The sequence below is a fragment of the Ahaetulla prasina genome, chromosome 1 (genome assembly GCF_028640845.1).
Source record: "Ahaetulla prasina isolate Xishuangbanna chromosome 1, ASM2864084v1, whole genome shotgun sequence".
NCBI lineage: Eukaryota > Metazoa > Chordata > Lepidosauria > Squamata > Colubridae > Ahaetulla > Ahaetulla prasina.
Window position 1 is genome coordinate 37,289,193 of NC_080539.1, and position 20,336 is coordinate 37,309,528.

Genomic DNA, 20,336 nt, shown 5'->3' on the forward strand with positions numbered 1-20,336 from the left:
CTGCCCTGGTACCTCCCGGTTCTGGCCTGTGGGAAGGGGAATAACCTTGTCTTTACAGTGCAGCACGTCGGTCTGCTGCATCATCCTCATCTAAAAGCTGGAAAGCAAGAGGAAGAGGAGGAGCTTAACAGCTTGCAGACTCAGTCCTATCAGATATCAGACAGAATTAACCCATTCCGGACTGCTGGTCCCACCATCCTGAGAATAGGCATTCACGTAAGAACAACACCCATTTTGCTTAACAGAATTGGGAAAAAAGTGGTAAAAGTAGAAGCAATATGTACCAGTAATCCTTTCACTGTCCTGATAAGGTATGCTAATTGTTAATGAAGACCTGAACATATCTTAGTAAATGCTAATTGTCATATAGAATAAATTTGAACTGGAGTTTTCTGTTGATATGTGATGTTCAAAGCCTTATTTTGGGGGGGGGGGGCTCTGTTCTATTTATTTTATGGATTTTGGGAGCTGGGGGTGGGATGCTATTCAGGCCCATTATTTATTAAATGAATGAATAAACGTTTGGTATTTTGTGAGTAAGAATCGGATTACCTTTATCATCTTTTACCTTCCAAATTTCATCCAAAATGTGATGAAACTGTCCCATCCATATTGACAAACTATAGCTGTTACATTTTTTTTTATTGAAAGAGTTTTAAAAAACAAAAACATTTTCCCCCTTTCCCCCCCCCTCCCAAAAAAAAACCCTCCCCCCCCCCCGGCTTCCCGGGTCAATCACAAGGTATTGTTATACATAAACCAAACATAGAATAAAATTTTCCCATCCAATCCAAATAACCACATCCAAAGCTTTTCATCTCCCAACCCCCTCCCCATTACATAAAATAACTTTCTAATTATTCAAAGGCAATCTGATATTTCTTAATCTGTTACATGACTTTTAAACCAGCATTTGAAACTATATTTAAACTATGGTTTCCACTTCAGTTTTGAATTGCAAATTGAAACTATAATTCCCATATATTTAGTTTGGTACGAACAAGGAAATCAGGAGGGCATTGGTAACTATAGAACACAATAGGAAAAGTTTGGTTTATGCTTTTTTAAGCCCTAAATTATGCAACTTCTTCAACTCTCTAAGTTTGTACTACTGCAATTAGGTGAAAAAGCACTGTAAAACAATGGAACAATTGTCCATTTTATTGTAAAATGTAAGAAGTTAATATATTAGGCTACAAAAAGTTGTTAAAGTTAAGTTTAAAATAGATTTAGAGCATTTGTGATTCATTGTGTTGGGGGAAATAGGCAGTGTTATAGCATGTTAAGTGAAGCAAGTTATTACATAAATCAATAGTATGGTATTAGTTGTTTGAGTATAGCATGCTAAATGTACCCAGCAATTGCATTATATCATTCCAGATTTAGAGATTACTGTTGTGTGAACCCAACCATATTTTACTGTTACAAAAAAGAGTACATTTGCTGTGGAAGAGGAAAAGCCTGAAAATTCAATACAGTCTCCTATGATAGCCATTAAAAAGAAATAAAGTACACTTCTGGTGTACCAGAATTAACTGTGTAAGGCATGAATTTTGTAGCTCACATAATTTGCCATTAGCATGAGCATCAATATATTATAGTGCTAAAATATTGTACATTTTATTACAAGTTACAATAAGTGAAATAAGAAATTGCATTGGGAGCTGTCACTTTTTGTATCAACTTACTTGAAAGCCCCTGTTGCATACAGTGAGTGAAGTTGGAATTGATCTCTGTGCTTTAGAAAAACAACTGCAGCCAAGCAGAAACTGCCCCCACCCCCACTTTCCTCATGCATTCAGACATTTACTCACAGGCATTCAAACTGGTGTCTCAGCTACCTGGCTAATTGAGCCATACCCTGGTGTTTTCAAGGATGTGCTGATGTCTAAAGGTAGCCTCACCCCACCCAGCCTTTTGAGTTTGCCAAACTAAATGCTAAGACAGAATGGGAGGAGGAGTCTGTGTAGTAGGAAAGGTGATAGCAAACTATATACAGATGGGGGTGAAATCTGGAGATTGACAGGCAAGAGAACTTTGATTCAACTACCAACTGCCAGGACCACAAGCTATGGTGAGCAGTATATCCTGGAGGAAGCCCTGCTTGGAGCTTGGCAGCCACTATAAAGGGAACATCCACAGTGAAGAAGCGCCTCATGTAACTAGTGTAAGAATGTTTGGAAAAGGGCAAAGGTTTTATGATACTTCAAAGGCTTTAAAACTTCAGTTTGAGCTGAATATTAAAAAAATAAGTATTAAAGAAATCTTTATGTGGCAACATCACATTGCAAAGTCTAGAATTGTGAGTTGATCTAGAGCAATAGCTTGTTGTTGGGGAAGATGTTAATTTGCAGTATAGTCTGTATAGGTTTGCTATGCTATTGTGTATAGAGAACAAAGAACCTTCTTGTACATAAAGTAATTCCCTGCAATAGTTCATCCATTGAAGGACAAAATATAAGAAAAGACTCTAATATTGCTGATTCTGACAGAAGGTTTGTCTAGTGTTCCAGTATGTTTCTCACAGTAGCCAAGCCAATATATCTTGGAAGCCTGTGTAAATTATCATGACTTTTAGATACTGGTAACTGTTTTCTAACAGTCTTTACTATATCTAAGGTAAATAATTTGTGTATATTAAGTTTCGTAGATTAAAAAAGAACCTCCAGTCTTATGGATTTAGTACTCTTTTTCCTGTTTTGCTCTTAGTCGCAGTGCAGGTGTTAAGCAACTAGTGACCCATTCTTTTCTGTGATTTGTATTCAGCCACCCTTCCTTTCTGACTTATTTCTGACTTAAAGTTAATTTTTGTAATTTGTAATTCATATAATCAGGTCATTATTCTTGATTTTGGAATACATTTTTGGCAGCAGCAGATTAATCAACACATTATTGGAGGAGCAAGTTTTAGATATATCGATATATAATAATTTACTGATTTAATGTTGATCCTGTATTTGCTTAGTTAATGAACACAGTTATCCTTGGGGTGAGCTGAGACCAGTCTGTCAGCAATCTGCTTTACAACCTGGAACTTAGACAATTGTTTTTTTTGTTATCAGGACAGGCAAGACCTTTAACTGGTCACTTGTCATACAGTTTCTTCAATAATGTTACATCTATTTAAACATTAAAATATCTTTTCAAATGGCACACTTGGCAAAGAAATTATAATTATATATAAATTATAACTTTCATTTTTTTCAAGTACGTAGCTATTTGAGAGAGAAAGACATTATGGAAACTGGGAGTTCTTCATGATGTGTAGAAACCTTTAACTTTCTTTAAAGTTTTATATTCTTTGCGTTCTTATTTCAGGTTATGTTTTAAATGGATGAGAATGATGGGGTTAACTAGGGAAAGGAGTTAAATTAGCAGGGAAAACCAGAAAAATTGGACTACATGCAAAAGTACTGCATTGGAGTTGGTGTGAATATGCACCCTGCACCTGTCAGCACATCCTTAAAGAACTTGTATCTGTTACATTTATTTTATTTTATTTTATTGTTTTGTTTTGTTTTGTTTTGCTTCTATTTTATTTTATTTTATTTTATTTTATTATTACTTTTTTGCGGTCCATCTCTATACAACAACTCTGGATGGTTTATAACATAGAAATGTTAAAACATTAAAAAAATATTAAAATCAACAATTACAGAACACAGAGACTAAAATCATTGACAAATAAAATCATTTGCACCAGATGGAAAAGGAGGGGACTGGACACATGGGGAGGTGGCATTAAGTTTTAATTAGTCAACCACCTCCAGTAGGAAGCTCCCCCATTGGGTCCCCAAACCATCTGGCAGAGCCAGGCTGTAAGGCTCTTATGAAATGTCTGAAGGGTGGGGGCAAATCTTACCTCAGGGGGTAAGATGTTCCAGAAGACAGTACAACGAAAGAGAAGGCTCTTCTCCTGGAACCCACTAGCCGAAATCCTTGGCTGAATCAGTTATTAAAGTCATATGTTAGCTATATGATCCCTGGAAAATACATGTTTGCATTACAAAGATGACCATAAGATTTTGTAGTGGGTTATGGACACCTTGTCAGTACTACCTTAGCTCAAGTATGTATTTTCCTGTAGTTATACAGTTCTTGTATTTCTTTCCATGTATGGGAATTAATTTTAATATTATATGAATTGTCCTTTTTTCTTTTTCTTTTTCTCCTACATAAGTTTTAATTTTTTATAATCATCATAATGCTTGTATTCTTTTATTGTACAGTATTAAGATATTAATATTGTTTAACTTAACTAATAAGAAAGAAATAGTTAAAAGGAATGTAATTGGCAAAGCAGGAATTTGTGGTCTGCAGAAATCAGGTACCTTCCAAAACTATCAAGAGAATAGCCAAATATCTCTTGACTAACAAAGGCAGAAAGAAAAGGCCTAGAATTTAATCCTTGGATATAAATCTACATATGGTTTCATTTTTTCTCAGTAAAGATATAGTTAAGTCATGGTTAAGAACCATATGATAAGTTAGTCAGTTCCATAATAATGGGATAAGAATCAGATAAAATTTATAAATGAGAAGTACAGAAATCTAACTACCATTGTCCATTAACATATTGGGTAGCAAAATACCATATTTTTTGGAGTGCACCTTAGTTCTTGGGGAGGAAAATAGGAAAAACAAAATCTGCCTACCAGATATTCATCTGGCTAGCGTCCTTAGCCCGGTCAGCTTCAGCACATTGGTTCGCTCGCTGGTTTTGAGGTTGGGCTGGCTGGGGCTAAAAAAAAGCTTCTAAAAGCACAGCTGATCGTTGGAGGGAGTAGCAATTAGAAAAGCAGGCAAAGCACAGAAGATCAGTTTCCTCACGTTGGGACTGAAAACAACTTCAAAAGCACAGCTGAATGTCGGGGGGGGGGGAGCTTCAGTGACTAAAGCAGGCAAAGTGCGGAAGGGGGTAAGAGAAGGCAGAAACTGTTCCGGGTAGCCATTTTGGGCACTGCGTGTCGCATTTTCAGCTTCTAAATGCATCGCATTTTCAGGTGGCGATTGGCAATAATGTGCTTTGGCGATCCCTGCAACCTTGAAGGTCTCTCAGACAAAGCGTTTGGAGGCTAAAAATGTGATGCGCGGAGCCCAAAAACAGAAGCCATTGTCGATGGCAAACTCTGTAGCCAGGAAGAGGCCTTGCAGAAGGCTGAAAGGTGGGGGCTGGTGGGTGGGCGGGGTTACATTCGGATTATAAAACACACCCAAATTTTCAGCATCTTTTAGGAGGGAAAAAAGTGTGTCTTATACTCTGAAAAATACGGTAAATATTTTCCAGCTGTGGCAAACACATTTATTGTTTGCAAAAAGAAAAAATGCACAACATTTTCTAAGTTTGACAAGATTCAAGCAAGCAGTTCTGAAATAAAGGCAAGTTGTACATAATTCCAGTTTGTTTCTTATGTTGTATTGCCAATTCTTTCTTTCTTTCTTTGAGTCTCTTGAACTCCAAGTTTATGAAGATGATAGAAATAATGAACATATGAATACTGTTTCAAAAAAACCTGCATCAATAGAAATCATTTAAAGGGATGGGAAAGTAATTTATTGTTTGATATCCAGCGGCAACGGACGTCTGGAAGGCTTCTCCTGCCTCCAGCGCCCGAATCCGGCCGCCGCCGAGGCCCTCAGGGGCCAGGTGTTCCGAAAAGGACACCTGCCGCACGGACGGCTCGCCAGGGGTCTCCCAGCCGACATACAGGACTGTGGGGACCGATGCTGGCGCGTCCTAGGCTCGGCGGGGTTCGGAGGCCACAGGCCGCGGCCATTATTTTGGTCGTCGCCTGGGCGCTGTGCCCAGTGACACCGGGCATTGGATTATAACTGCAGCAGCCTGGTGGTGAACAGGGCACGGAGAAGAATTGAGGAGGAGAAGGGAAGGAATATCGGTGGCGTGGTGGAGTGCTCCGGTGCGGGGGTTTTCTCCCCTGCGGTTGGAAGGAGCACGAGTTATTCTGGAGAGAGGAGAACTTAAAATAAGAAGATTACCGGTTTTGTGGAGCTCTGGAGAAGAGGTGATGGAGAAATTTAGGAGGGAAGGTTTGAGGCCCCTCCTTCTGGGGAACAGTGGTGGCGTCCAGCCTCCGCCCTCACTATGAGAATTTTGATGGCATCACTTCCCTTCCCCTTCCTGGTTGACTAACTGGACTCTGGCCTCGTTGCTCCTGTGAGTGCCCCCTGGTGGATCCGGAGGAAATTACAAGGATACTGTGCCTGCCTGAGGATTTCAACTGCTGGAGAGATGGAGAGAATTTTGGAAAAGTTATCTAATATGGACAAGAAATTGGATGAAATAAGAGCAGAAATTGTGACTATCCAAAAGGATTTAAAGGATACTCAACAAGTTTCAGCAGAAAACAAGCAGAAAGTGGAAGGTTTGGAGGGTGAGATGCGGGCAGTGCAGAAAAGAGAGGAGACGACAGGCAATGCTGTGCTTGGACTACAGATGGATAAAATGTCTTATTTCCTTAGGTTTCAAAATTTGGAAGAAGTGGACCAAGAAGACTTGAGAGATGTTGTGACTAAATTGTTGGGAGAATTTCTTGGGAGAGGTGTTGATTTCATGAATTGGGATGTGGATCGAGTTTATAGAGTTAATTACAATATGCACGCACGCATGCAGTTCCCAGAGAGGTTCATGTCAAATTTGTGAGAAGAGGCGAGATGAAATTCTTAGAAAACATAGGAGTGGGGCACTGATTTACAGGGGCAGGAGATAGCCATTCTGAGGCAGATTCCCAGACAGGTACGTGAAAAAGAAAGAAATATTATTTTTGTCAAGCAAATTGTACCAGAAGGAGTGGGCTTCAGATGGCTGATGCCAGAGGGATTGATGATTTTCCGGGAGGGCATTACGAAAAAATCAGTACAATTGCGGAGGCTACGGCCTATGTGGAGGAACACAAAGCCTTCCTGGAATCAGATGACCCAGGAATTGAAGAAGGAGGTTATAGATCATGGGGCTGAGCGGCTGCCGCTGTTGCGGCCCTGGAGTTAGGTCAGGCTGAACCCAGAGTTCTGAGATCCAAAACTAGGAAGTGATAAAGATATTTGTGTTGGTTTTCCTTATTCTCTTTTGTACGATATTCTGTTTATTCTTGACTCTTCTTTATTACGTATTTAAAATTTGCAAACTTAGCTACTTCGTGTCACCTGCTTGCCTTATGGCTGTTGTATGTGTTAAAAAATTTGAGTAAAATTCTTATTTTAGATAAGAAAAATGAAAATTTACCATACCTGATATGTATTTGTATAAACCTTTTTTGACTAATAAAAACTTTTTGAATAAAAAAAAAAAAAAAAAAAAAAAAATAGAAATCATTTAAAGGGATGGGAAAGTAATTTATTGTTTGATAAATTCGTTTGATTTTGTGAGTTTTCATTAAAGTTTTGAATTCAGACTTCCCCGATAGCTAAGAGAAATGCTGTAATCAAATTCTGTACTGAATTCTCCAATATGCACTCAAATCATCATATCTGCAATTCATCTTTTGCATCTGATAATAGTTAAAATCCAGCAGCTGTTGGTTTCCCAGAGTATTGAAATCGCAAAAGGGGGTTACTTGGATTTTTTTTTTTAATTTTAAGCATTTGTTAGCCGAAATTGCTGTTATAATCCTTTTACAATTTATTTGCTAATAGCTTGCCTAAGTTGAATATTTCTATAGTACAGAGTATTACCCCAGACTAGGACTGCTTTTCGGGAGCAAATTCTAAAAGTAGATAGGATTGCTATAAAGTAGATAGGTAAAATCTTCAGTAATGAATGATGATAGACTTATTATATTTTTCAGTCATTTTATCAGTAGATAAATCAGTAGAAGCTGATTTTAAAATGAAATAAAAGTGTAATAGATATTTGAGGTTACACATATACTGATTTTTCCCCGTCACATTAATTCTTGTTTTGTTGTGGTAAATTCGGCAATTTTACCTATAGATCTTTTGTGGTTTATCACAGCTATGGAATATGCTGCGGTTAGTACTAGTGTAGTAATCATAACAATCACCGGTAGTAATAATAGTGAACATAAAAGAAATGTTGGCTCTTTTCTGGGTAGACTTGCCTTTTTGTTATTGTGGTGCAAGCGCTACTTGTGTACTTTAGGCTGACCTTAAAGACTTCGAGTGTCAGGCAGTGTTTGTGTAGAAATAGTGCTGTTTCTAGAAATGTTGGTTTGATTATTGAAATTCACCAACTATTACTTCTGCTTCTGAGTCTCTGTAATTTTATTTATCAGAAACTCAGAACTCTTTTATTTCCAGAGATAAGTTTATGTCCTAGTTTTAGTCCTTCAGTAAACTGAACTTTTTGGTCTCTGTGCCTTGCTTGTGGCAGATTATATTCTCATGTTAAATGAGGTCTAGCCATATTGGAAGTTGTAGAGTTGTACTGGATTCTAACCTGGATGATACTGCTTGTATCAGCAGAGAATCCCTATTATCGGAAGAAGTTGAAATCAGAGCAACTGTTTATTGTAACAGTTTATTTATTTTATTTTAAATTTATTGGCTGCCCCTCCAGTGATCTCTGAATTATATGTTTGATCCTTTAAATACCTACTTCTTGGTGATGGAGATGCCCTGATCCTGGCCTTGCACAGTTTAACACATTATCATTGTTCATTGTACAGAAGATTAGCAATGGGATGTTTCTTACACAGGAGAGAGAAAAAACAAACCCAAATCCGTAATAATTTGCTTGCAACACCAATATGCTAATTTATTTGAATATATACAAGTTTAGAAGTCATTATTGTATTTTAAATAGTATGAGTAATGTATCCCAACCTATCCTTGGAGAGAAGTATCATTAGGAGAGTTGTACGCTGTTTTTATGTATTAGCTTTTCCTTCTTAAATTTTTTATCATTTAGTGAGATTAGGATTGCAAAGCCACTTGGATGTCTTTAAATAGACACAGACAACTCTTCTGGGCTGAGATTTATGAATAAAATGTTAACATAATATACAGGTATATGTGAAAATAACTAATAATACGTAGCACAGAATAAACAAAGAACAAGTTCTGTTATTGAAAAAAAATGTGTAAGGAAGTCCAAGTTCCAGATCTTTGTTTTCTTATTTGGTGTTTTGGCCATGACTTAATGTTTATTTGTAATGTTTTAGCAAATCTTACGTTTAACATTACTTATACACAGCCAGCATCCATCAACAGTCCCAGAGACCAACTTGTTTTCCCAGATGGTTACCAATAGAGGCAAGTGAAAGAGAAATAATGTAGTATCTGAAACCCCAATCTCTAAAATACAATTAAAACAGAAAAAAAAAAGCCTGTTGTCACAGCTTCTGTTTTGTTAACATTTTTCTAAGATGTCTGTGATTATGCATTCCTCCAGTTTGGATTTGGAAATTCTAGAAGCTAATCTAGAATTTCACTTTTTGGAGACTTACATGGTTCAAACAAGCATGGGTTGTGCCCATTAGTCCAGCTTTCAACATTCCCATATATGTTTGAGTCGGCAGTAGCAAACTTTGAAGGAAGAATTTTCAGTGCAATTGGAGATCTGGCTTCATGAGGTTCCTCATTGGAGGATGTTCTAATTATATTTAACCAATTTTATATAGCCTGTTCATAGAGCACATTAGGCAGCATATAGTTGCAGTCCCTATGCTTCTTATACACTTTTTATTAACTTTATATTTTAGCTGAGTGCTATCTTTTGCTTTAGAGTGGCATGAATGACTTCTGATGTCAAAATTAATGTTTCTGAATATAAGAAACTTTTCACGTTTCAACTAGGCTTTGGAATGTGGTGTCGCTAATCCTTTAGAATATCTATTTTTCTATCTTCTCAGTGCCACATATACCAGCTGAAGTAAGTTACAGCCTTTGACAGTTTCTAGTCTAGTTTTAGTAAAAATGTTTGTTTTCAGCCAAACTAGAATATTGCCTTCATTTAAACAAATAATTACTTCTGCCTAACAAAACTTTAGTATGTTTTAAATTTACACAGTTCTCTCTGGGAGTTAAAATTGGGTGATGAAATTAGCCCACATACCGTATTTTTCAGACTATAAGACGCATCTTAATTTTGGGGGAGGAAAACAAGAAAAAGGAATTCTGCCTATGCCTACCAGCTTCAGGATCAGCAGCATCCTCACTTCTACGCAGATTTTGATAACGAGTAGCACAGATCTTTTTATCCATTTAAAACAAACCCTGTTACTCTATGCGCATTTAACTGGAGTGGGTGGGATGGGGTGGGGGATGATTTTCATGGGGGCAGAAGAGGGACTCGGTACTGAAGGCTCCACTCTCGAGACGCCCTTTCCTATAGCCATAGGTGTTAATAGCCTGGCTTTTTTGCAGCAAGGCCAGCAGCACTTCAGTCCTCCTGGATGCTGTCATCTCGTAAACATGGTGCTGGGCTTTCAGGCAAGCCCACTGCGCTTTTGCTGCCTCAGTCGGAGCCTGATTTCGAAAGCGGCCCAGGGAAGCGCGGAGGTTGGGACTTGGTTGGTGAAGAGGGCGCTGCATAGGAGGTGTAAGGCAAGGCGCTGCCACCCGAAAACACTATTGCCGTGATCTCTGCTGCCTGGAACCATCCAAAAACGCAATGCTTTTTTTGCCTTCGCACACCTGACGCCTGAAACGCAATGCTCTTTTCTTGCCTTCACACACCCAGTTTTTGAAACCAGGGAGGAAAGTGTTTTCAGGTGACAGCGCAGGTGGTGTAAGGCAAGGCTCTGTGAATTACATCGGAGAATTGGGGAGAAAAAAGAGCATTGCCTCCATGCATCACATTTTCCAGCATTTTCCTTCCTGATTCCCCGATGGAATTCACAGAGCCATGAGCCCTTATGATAAAAGCAGCGGCGATTTTCGGCCTATTCCAGGTGATGCGGATTGCCAAAACTGAGCATTGCGTTTTTGGTCTCCACATCCTGGGAGTTGGGCGGCAGATGCGGTTAGGGCGCTGCTTGGAACCAGCTGAAAACTACTGCTGCTGTGTTTTTATGAGGGCGCGCGGCTCTGTGAATTGCATTGGGGAATTGGGGAGGAAAACACCAGAAAACGTGATGAATGGAGGCAATGCTCTTACAAAGCGAGTGCTTCTATGAGAGAGGCGTAAGGCAGGTGGCTTGCTGCCCGGCCTACCTCTTCTCCAGATGACCCAGGCGGAGGACGGTCGGCTTCTGCTTCTGGCCCGGGAGATGGATCTGGCCAGGAGGAAAAGGGAGCCTGCGGAGAAGGAGGAGGATGCACAGCTCTGTAAATTGCATCGGGGAACCGGGGAGGAAAACACCGGAAAATATGATGCATGGAGGCAATGCTCTTTTTCCTCCCTGATTCCCCAATGCAATTCACAGAACCTTGCCTTACGCCCCCTGTGCTGCCACCCGAAAACACTTTCCTCCCCGATTTCAAAAATGGGGTGTGTGGAGGCAAAAAAAAGAGCATCGTGTTTTCAGGTGGTTTCAGGTGGTGGAGATCGCGGCAGCAGTGTTTTCGGATGGCAGCGCCTTGCCTTACATCTCCTGCACAGCGCCTGCTTCGCCAACCGAGTCCCGACCTCAGCGCTTCCCCAGGCCGCTTTCGTAATCAGGCTCCTACCAAGGCAGCAAAGGCACAGTGGGCTTGCTGGGAACTCTTTCACCATGTTTACGAGATGGCAGTGACCAGGAGGACTGAAGTGCTGCATCTGTATTGGGCCTTGCTGCAAGAAAGCCAGGCTTTCAACGCCTATGATTATAGGTAGGGGGCATCTCGAGAGTGGAGCCTTCAGTGCCAAGTCCCTTTTCTGCCCTCATGAAAATCATCCCCCACCCCACCCACTTCAGTTAAATGTGTGTAGAGTGATAGGGTTTGTTTTAAACGGATAAAAGAATTTGTGCTACTTGTTATCAAAATCCAAGGGAAAGTGAGGATCCCCGCCACCTGGAACCGCCGGAAAATGTGACGCACAGAGGCCAACAACCTCCAAAGGTGGGGGACGGTGGTTGGGCGGGGCTACATATGGTGTGTAAGACGCACCCAGGTTTTCTCCCTCTTTTGGGGGAAAAAGATGCGTCTTATACTCCGAAATAGAATAGAATAGAATTTTATTGGCCAAGTGTGATTGGACACACAAGGTCTTGGTGCATATGCTCTCAGTGTACATAAAAGAAAAGATACGTTCATCAAGGTACAACCTTTACAACACAATTGATGGTGAATATATCAATATAAATCATAAGGATTGCCAGCAACAAGTTATAGTCATACAGTCATAAGTGGAAAAAGATTGGTGATGGGGAACTATGAGACGATTAATAGTAGTGCAGATTCAGTACATAGTTTGACAGTGTTGATGGAATTATTTGTTTAGCAGAGTGATGGCCTTCGGGAAAAAACTGTTCTTGTGTCTAGTTGTTCTGTGTGCAGTGCTCTATGGTGTCGTTTTGAGGGTAGGAGTTGAAACAGTTTATGTCCAGGATGCGAGGGGTCTGTAAATATTTTCACGGCCCTCTTGATTCGTGCAGTATACAGGTCCTCAATGGAAGGCAGGTTGGTAGCAATTATTTTTTCTGCAGAAAAATATGGTATTAACTGAAAGTTTGAGATATTTTGATTATTTTATTTTTAGGTGACAAATTGCATATTTAATTAATACTTTGAATACATTGTTAAAGTATAGGAAAATATTTTAAGAAATAAGATGTACATTGTGTGAATATAATGACGTTCTGTACATGCAGAAATTAGATTCATAAATAATTCTGAAGAACTTTGTTTATATTTACAAAGTTAAAATATATGTTCTTGTCTATTGAAGCTCCCAAAATAGAACTGAAGCTCAACATGTGAAAACAGTGAATAGTAAAAGTACAGAAAAAAAGATTTTGTAACTTGGAATTGAACTAAGTTATTCAAAATAAACGTTTTCCTAAGTTTGACATATGATAGATAACTATTTTATGTTATATCATACAATTTTATTTTATTGTACTACTCTGCAGTAATGGCCCAGCCAGAGTTTTATAATCGTGAAATTTATAACAAATAAATTAAAAAGGACCTTTTACAGCTATCATAAATAATAAAACACAGAGCTTTATCTACTTAAAAACTTATCGTATTTTTTGGCATTCAAGACGCACCGGCATATAAGATGCACCTTAATTTTTTGGGGGGTGGTGGGGGGTAAACAAGAAAAAAAGATTTCTGCCTCCGCCTACCATGATCCTGATGCTGACAGGCAGAGGCAGAATTCTTTTTTCTTGTTTTTTAAAACGTGTGTAAAATCTTGTGCCAAACTGATTTAATTAATATGATTGCTATTCACAATTAAGGTCAATTAATATTTAACTGGTTAATATTAATTATGTAAAAAGGCAGTTCCTAGTTTGCTTATCTCTATCAATGCTGGTTGGATTTGATGGGGAGTGGAGTTCAGAAATATTTAGAGAACCTGCAGGTTATTTAAAAACAATAAAACACAAGGGCTGCACTAGCTGTGCTTTTAAAGTCCAGTGACTCCCAGAAGGGAGTACATAAAGATTTCAGCAGTTCAAATTTTTGCAGCCCAGGTTGGGTAGCCTGAAATACCCAATTCCGCCGCCTGGTGAAATTTCTCCCTGCAACTGGACCACATCAATGCCGTCCCCCTCAATCACACCAAGTTTAAGGGCAACCCGCAGGCCACGCTGCTCCGGACGCGGCTGGCTGCAGGAGCTCAACTGCCCCCAGAAATGGCTGGAGAACCAGAGAATTCCCCCTTGCCGCCTTTCACTTCACCCTACATGTATCCGCTGCCCAGCCTGCAGTATGAAGCTCTAAGACCCCCTCCGCCCAAGCCAGCCCTGCCTGCCACCACTCCGCAGTGGAGTCTCCATCACCGCTCCTATGGGAACCTTCAGGGATATTGCAACAGCTGGGACTCGGTGCCTAGCCTGATCCCCCGCGAGTGGGGAGAATGACCATTGAACTGCCGTTGCTCAGCTCTGCCGTCCAGGCCCAGCTAGAGATCCGTGGCCAGGAACTCCAGCTGGACTTGCAGCGCCCTGCTGCCTACCACCTGCGCATCCCTTTGCCCTATGCAGTGGATGAGAGCCATGGGTGGGCCACATTCCCTTTTCCAACTTTTCTGCAAATTGCTTCAGAGAATTGAGAAAAAAGAACACCGGAAAACACCATGCAGGGAAGCAACGCTTTGGGAAATGGGGGAAGAAAACGCGAACTCTCTTTTTCCTCCCCCATTGCCTGAAGCATTTCCCGCAGTAACGCGACAGCCAAGCCAGCTCCTAAAATCCGCCGCCCCTTCGCACCCTCGATTCCCGACCCATGGCAGCGACTCCCCAAGCAGCAAAGAAGGACGGCTTTCTCTTCCGCCTCGGCTCCTCAAAGCCAAGCCTGCAATCATTTTCCGAGAAGCAAGCAAGCGGAAATGCATCAACGACGCCAAAAGGGGAAGAAGAAGAAGAGCACCTGGATCAAGTCCTACAGCCGACCCACAGCACAACCCATAGCCGACCCGCTTTCCACAGAGAATTTTTGGCTGACAATCTCTGAAGGATGGGGGGTGGCAGGGGTGGGTGGGGTTACATTCAGCGTATAAGACGCACCCAGATTTTCACCCTTTTTTGGGGGGTAAAAAGGTACATCTTATATGCCGAAAAATATGGTAATTCAAAAATATACAGAAAAATGGCAAAAAAGGGCAGAGATTTACTTCTATAAAACTAGATACAATAACAATGGCATAATTTTCTGTGTAGGAGGTAACAGAACTGGTTGAAAGGTATTGTGAGCTAGATGCTCATCTGAGTGGCAGGAAATAGCTGTGCTTTGGGTATGATCATCTCAGGAAAGAAGCCCTTTTCTAATGGGAAGCTTCTCTAGGGGCGTTCACTTTCTGAAAACATAGAGGAAACCCTGAGGAATCTGCAGATTGGGTTCAGGTTAATGTGCTATCCAGAGAAGCAACTATGTAAAATACAGGTAGTCCTTGACTTATGTCTGCTTGTACAGTGAGTGTTTGCAATTACAATAGTGCCGAAAGACTTGAATTCAAAGATCCAGCCATTGCAGTCTCCTGCAGTCATATAAACAAAATCTGCCCCCCCCCCCTTTAGGGAAGATGTCGTGAGACCCAGTGCTGGTGGGAAGCAGGCCTGAGGCCTGCAGTACCCAGCAGGGTGGAAAGTGGAGCACAGCATCCTTCAGAGAGTGGGGGAGACCCAAGGCAGACCGTGTATGAGTTGTGGAGATGCTGCAGTGTGGGATGGGCTGTGCCAGATGTCCCAGGATTTCTCCGACCTCCTGAGTCATCCTGTGGTTCACTAAAACAACACACTGTGACTATCAGGCAAGGTGATGATATGTATGACTCACTTAATAACCACTATGACTTACAACCATATTAGGTAGGCTCAATTATGGTCATAAGTTGAAAACTACCTGTATATTGCAGTTGAAACTGCAAATGATGTTGTAGAACTTAAACGACTAGCATATTGACATATGCATAAACATGCCCTCCATTTTTTATACTTCCAGCATAATGAAGTTGACAACTCTTTTTAAAGCATTTGGAAATGTCCCATAAACATTAATTAATCTCATTTTAAGAACAAAAAAAAAATACTTAATATTCTTTTAGATCCTTAACTATTGATTTATTAATATTCCACCACTTCTTTGTTTCAAAGTTACAGAACTTAAATTATGCTTTAAAATGCTTTTTAAAAGCCTTGATAATATTTTTAATTGTTTATAAAAATACTATTCATTTCCATGCTAATAGTAACTCAAAGAGTTTTAGATGCTACTAGAATGAGTGCCTGGATTTGTGTAATTAAAGAGGCCTTAATTGAATATACTACCTTCTGCAGTTTCACCAATAGCAACAGCGCTTAAACGTTATATAGTCCTCCATAGTGTTTTACAGCACACTTCAAGTGGTTTACAAATATCAGCATATTGCCGCCAACAATCTGGGTCCTCATTTTACTGACCTTGGAAGGATGGAAGGCTGAGTTAAATTTGAGCCAGTCAGAATCGAACTCCTGGCTGTGGGCATTCTAGTCTGCAATGATGTATTCTAACCACTGCACCACTATGGCTCCTGTTTTAAACAAAAAAATGGTTTAGAAACTTTGTTGACAATTACCTGATCCAAAGTATTTCCCTGTTAATTAGCCTTTGAATTCCAATAATAAGTGGGGGAAAGAGAGATTGGTTTTCTGTTTTCTTATTAGTGTTTTCCCCTTATGCCGTGATGGATAACCTTTTCTGGGCCATGTGCGCTCCCCCAATTCAATGTGTGCCCCCTGCACACCCCCACCCCCGCGCATACACATGCGGCTCCCTGCATGCGCCCCACGCTCCTGCATGCACGTGCATGCCACTGCAGGTGCCCTGCCCCCGCACATGTGCATGTTCCCCACGCAGCGCCCTGCCCCCACACGCAACAAAGACCCGGTGACCAGCTGGTCAGTGGGAGGCACACACGCATGCATGGCGGAGCTGAACTGGGACGACGGCTCAAATGCCCACAGAGGGCGCTGCGTGCCACCTGTGGCACGTGTGCCATAGGTTTGCCAGCATGGCCCTTGTGTGTTGATCTGTGAATAAGGATCAGAATTATACTTCTGTCTTAATAGGTTTTTTTATTTATCAAATTTATATAGCCATCCATCTCATCAAAAGTGATTCTAGTGTTGCGGAAAGATCTCTCAAGCTTGCCTCATACTTTTCATATTGGAAATGCAGTTTAATTTTGACTAAAAAACCCAAGTCTCTGTTATGATATCAAATCAGTCACATAATAACTTCTTGATTGTGCTGTTAGTAGATTTTTGACTTCCTCATTTCGATTATATAGTGAAATAGAAGGCAAGATATTTGCCCAAAGCTGGATGTCAGGAAAATGTCTCCTCTCCCAGCATCATATGTTAATTGTAATCTTTAAAAAAAAGATTAGGGGTTTAAATAGAATTATAATAATGATGAATGCAACATAATATATCACCAGTCTATTAACAATTTGTGTACCGCTGCAATTAATTTTACATGCAGAATGTTTTAAGAAGACCATTTATTACAGTATTACAGATTAAATCAGAGATATAAAGAACATCCTTGATAAATTCTATGAGATAATCTTGATAAGTGAGGAATAGTTTAATTTGTAATAGCCCCAGATCAAAAAATATATTTTAATCTGATTAAATAAAAAAGAAGGCAATACATTGGTCAAACCTTGCTCCAAAAGTACAATATTAAGGTCTTATTCTGTATTCACCACACCATTACAGCCTATTCCATTTTTTTCTGAAGGTAAATCTAAAATATCAATTAATAGCCAAATATCTAAGCTTGCCAACTTTTTGATAGAACCAGGTTATGCCAAGATGAACTGTCAGAGATTTGTCTGTACAATGCTCTGATTGTACCAATATCATGATCCCAATTTTAACAATAAAACTTTAACCAAAATTGAAAAGGTGATAGCTAGTAGAGTCAACAAAATCTTTTACCAGCCTTGAGAATCTGTAAACCACATTAAAGGTTTACAACATTTAAGTTGAAAAAACTTCATTCAAAAAATCTCTCTAATAAGATACAAATCAATTGATTGGCTGTGATTTTATTATATGTATGAAAAATGTGGTTGTTATTTCTTCTAAGATTAATACTTTTTAGACAAAAAGGTGAGGGAGCAAATACGAATAAAACTTGTGGGCATTTTCCAGAAAAATTCCTTTGTCCTCCACAAATTACCTCACATTAGTAAATTTATTTCTGCTTTTTTCTTTCTTTCACAAGAATGCAGCCTTTGTTGTTTTCACTAGAAGTTAAGGTGACGTAGCTTGAGCTTTTCACTATTGGAAGAGTTTAATGAGTGATTTATCTTTGTGTTAGCTTTCCAGGATTAGCCTCACTAAAACAGAAGACACAATTTCCTGAATGACTTTGAATAAAGCCATTGACTATCATTTTTAAAAAAAGGAAAAGAAAACTCGGGGTGGGAGGGAAGGGGGAGGCAGGTAACATGTCAGAACAGAGATTTGCAAAAACTCACCATAAAAAAATTCTGAAGCACACCTTGGAGTCTGGGTGAATTATAAATGTGAATGACAAAACCTTTAAAACTTCAGTACGCATGACTGTTACACAAAAAAATTCTCTATTAGAAACGTAAAGGCAAATTGCTGAAACAATAGGACTTTCCTAAGCTTAAATTTATGAAGTTGGAAAAGGTAGCAAAGTCAGGCATATTTCATATCTTTATGCTGCAGTGGTCTCCTAGACATCTTTTCAACTGGATCTCCCATCCCCATCCCATGAGGAAAGAAGAATAGCACAAGACAAGTTTCTCCTGGATTTTCAACTGCCAGGTTTTCCTGTATGAAAGGAATACCACACCTATGTCCGCCTACCTACTGGTTTGAGAGGCGGACACATTTTTGGCACCAAGTGAGGGAAGTGTTGCAACATGTTTTAAGGAGCAGCTTTCCTGCTCTGTCAGTCTAATGTTGTGATGTTTGCTGAGTGTTTTTAGGAGATAAAACTGATGCAGGGGTACTTGGAAGAGGAGGAATGCAACATATGTCAGATGCTGCCATCTACTCGCGATGAAATTATCAATATCTCTTCTTCCACAATTGCCATTACGTTATAGCTTTTGTTGTTTTTATTACCTTTAGACAAATGGCTATCACATAATGCAAATGTGTAAATTTTACGTTCAGAGAATTATAAAATACCTTATTTTTCAGACTATAAGATGCACTTTTTTGTCTCCCAAAAGGGGGCGAAAATGTCTGCATATTATAGGCCAAATATTGCCAAAGCCCTGCCCACCCACCAGCCATTTTTTGGGCTCCATACGCCCTGTTTTGGGCCTTTTTTGGCCTGTTTCGAGGCTTTTTTTGGTCTGTTTTGGGGGCTTTTTCGGCCTGTTTTTCAGGGCTTTTTTCGGCCTGTTTTTTATGCTTTTGGGGGCCATTTTCAAGGCTTCTTTTGGGCCGTTTTCGAGGCTTTTTTCGGCCCATTTTTTTCAGAAAAATGATCTGAAAAAAGCCTCAAAAATGGCCCCAAAAAAGCTTCAAAAACAGCCCAAAAAGCCTCAAAAACAAACCCCAAAAAGTCTCAAAAAGGGGCCGAAAAAAGCCCCAAAAGCAGTCCAAAAAAAGACTGGAGAAGGGCCAAAAGGAGGCCCGAAAAAAGGGAGGCCAAAAACTTTTTTTGTTTATTTATTTATTATTTATTTATTTATTCGTATTTTTATACCGCCCTTCTCCGAAGACTCAGGGCGGTGTACAGCCAATAAAACGACAAAAATCCCAACAAATTTAAAATACACTATCAAATTAAAAAAACTGATTCAATCGCTGTAACTTAAAATATTAGCTAAAATTTATCAAAACTAAAACCTTGGTAAAAACCCTATTAAAACCCACTAAAACCCCCATACTAAAATCAGTCAGGCCAGCCCCGCTTGGTGAAAAAAGAAAGTCTTGAGCTCGCGCTTAAAGGTCCGGAGATCAGGGAGGAGACGGAGTCCCACCGGCAGCTCATTCCATAAAGCCCTTCCCCTGGGAGCCACCAGCCGACATTGACTAGCTGACGGCACCCTAAGAAGAAAGACCCTCCCTGTGGGCACGCACTGGACGTATCGGACAATGGGAGGTAACTGTCGGCAGCAGGCGGTCCCGTAAATATCCCGGTCCAATGCCATGGAGCGCTTTAAAGGTGATAACCAACACCTTGAAGCGCACCCGGAAGACCACCGGCAACCAATGCAGCCTGCGCAGGAGAGGTGTTACATGGGAGCTACGAGGAGCTCCCTCAATCCCCCGCGCGGCCGCATTCTGCACCAGTTGGAGCCTCCGGGTGCTCCTCAAGGGGAGCCCCATGTAGAGAGCATTGCAGTAATCCAGACGGGAAGTGACGAGGGCATGAGTGACCGTGCATAACGCATCCCGGTCCAGGAAAGGGCGCAATTGGCAAACCAGGCGAACCTGATGAAAAGCTCCCCTGGCGACGGCTGTCAAGTGGTCTTCTAAAGACAGCCGTGCATCCAGGAGAACGCCTAAATTGCGCACCGATTCCCTGGGGGCTAACGATTCACCCCCCACAGTCAGCGATGGAGTAAGCTGACTGCCGGGACGCCGGCATCCACAGCCACTCTGTCTTGGATGGGTTGAGTCGGAGCCTGTTCATCCCCATCCAGACCCGAACGGCCTCAAGACACCGAGTAATCACATCGACGGCTTTGTTGGGGTGGTTCGGGGTGGAGATGTACAATTGAGTGTCGTCAGCATACAGCTGACAGCTCACCCTGAAACCACGGATGATCTCTCCCAGCGGCTTCATAT

General features: G+C 40.5%; 1 protein-coding gene and 1 long non-coding RNA gene across 9 annotated transcripts in view; one reads left to right on the top strand and one right to left on the bottom strand.

Moving 5' to 3' along the window:
* Positions 1 to 20,336, top strand: part of BCL11A (BCL11 transcription factor A) — a 218,692-nt gene that overhangs the window by 80,254 nt on the left and 118,102 nt on the right. The window lies entirely within an intron of this gene.
* LOC131189065 (uncharacterized) lies at positions 12,082 to 18,345 on the bottom strand. Its single transcript, XR_009152895.1, has 3 exons — positions 18,038 to 18,345; positions 15,969 to 16,078; positions 12,082 to 12,539 (listed from the first exon to the last, which is right to left on the bottom strand). It is a non-coding gene; the product is annotated as an uncharacterized LOC131189065 (long non-coding RNA).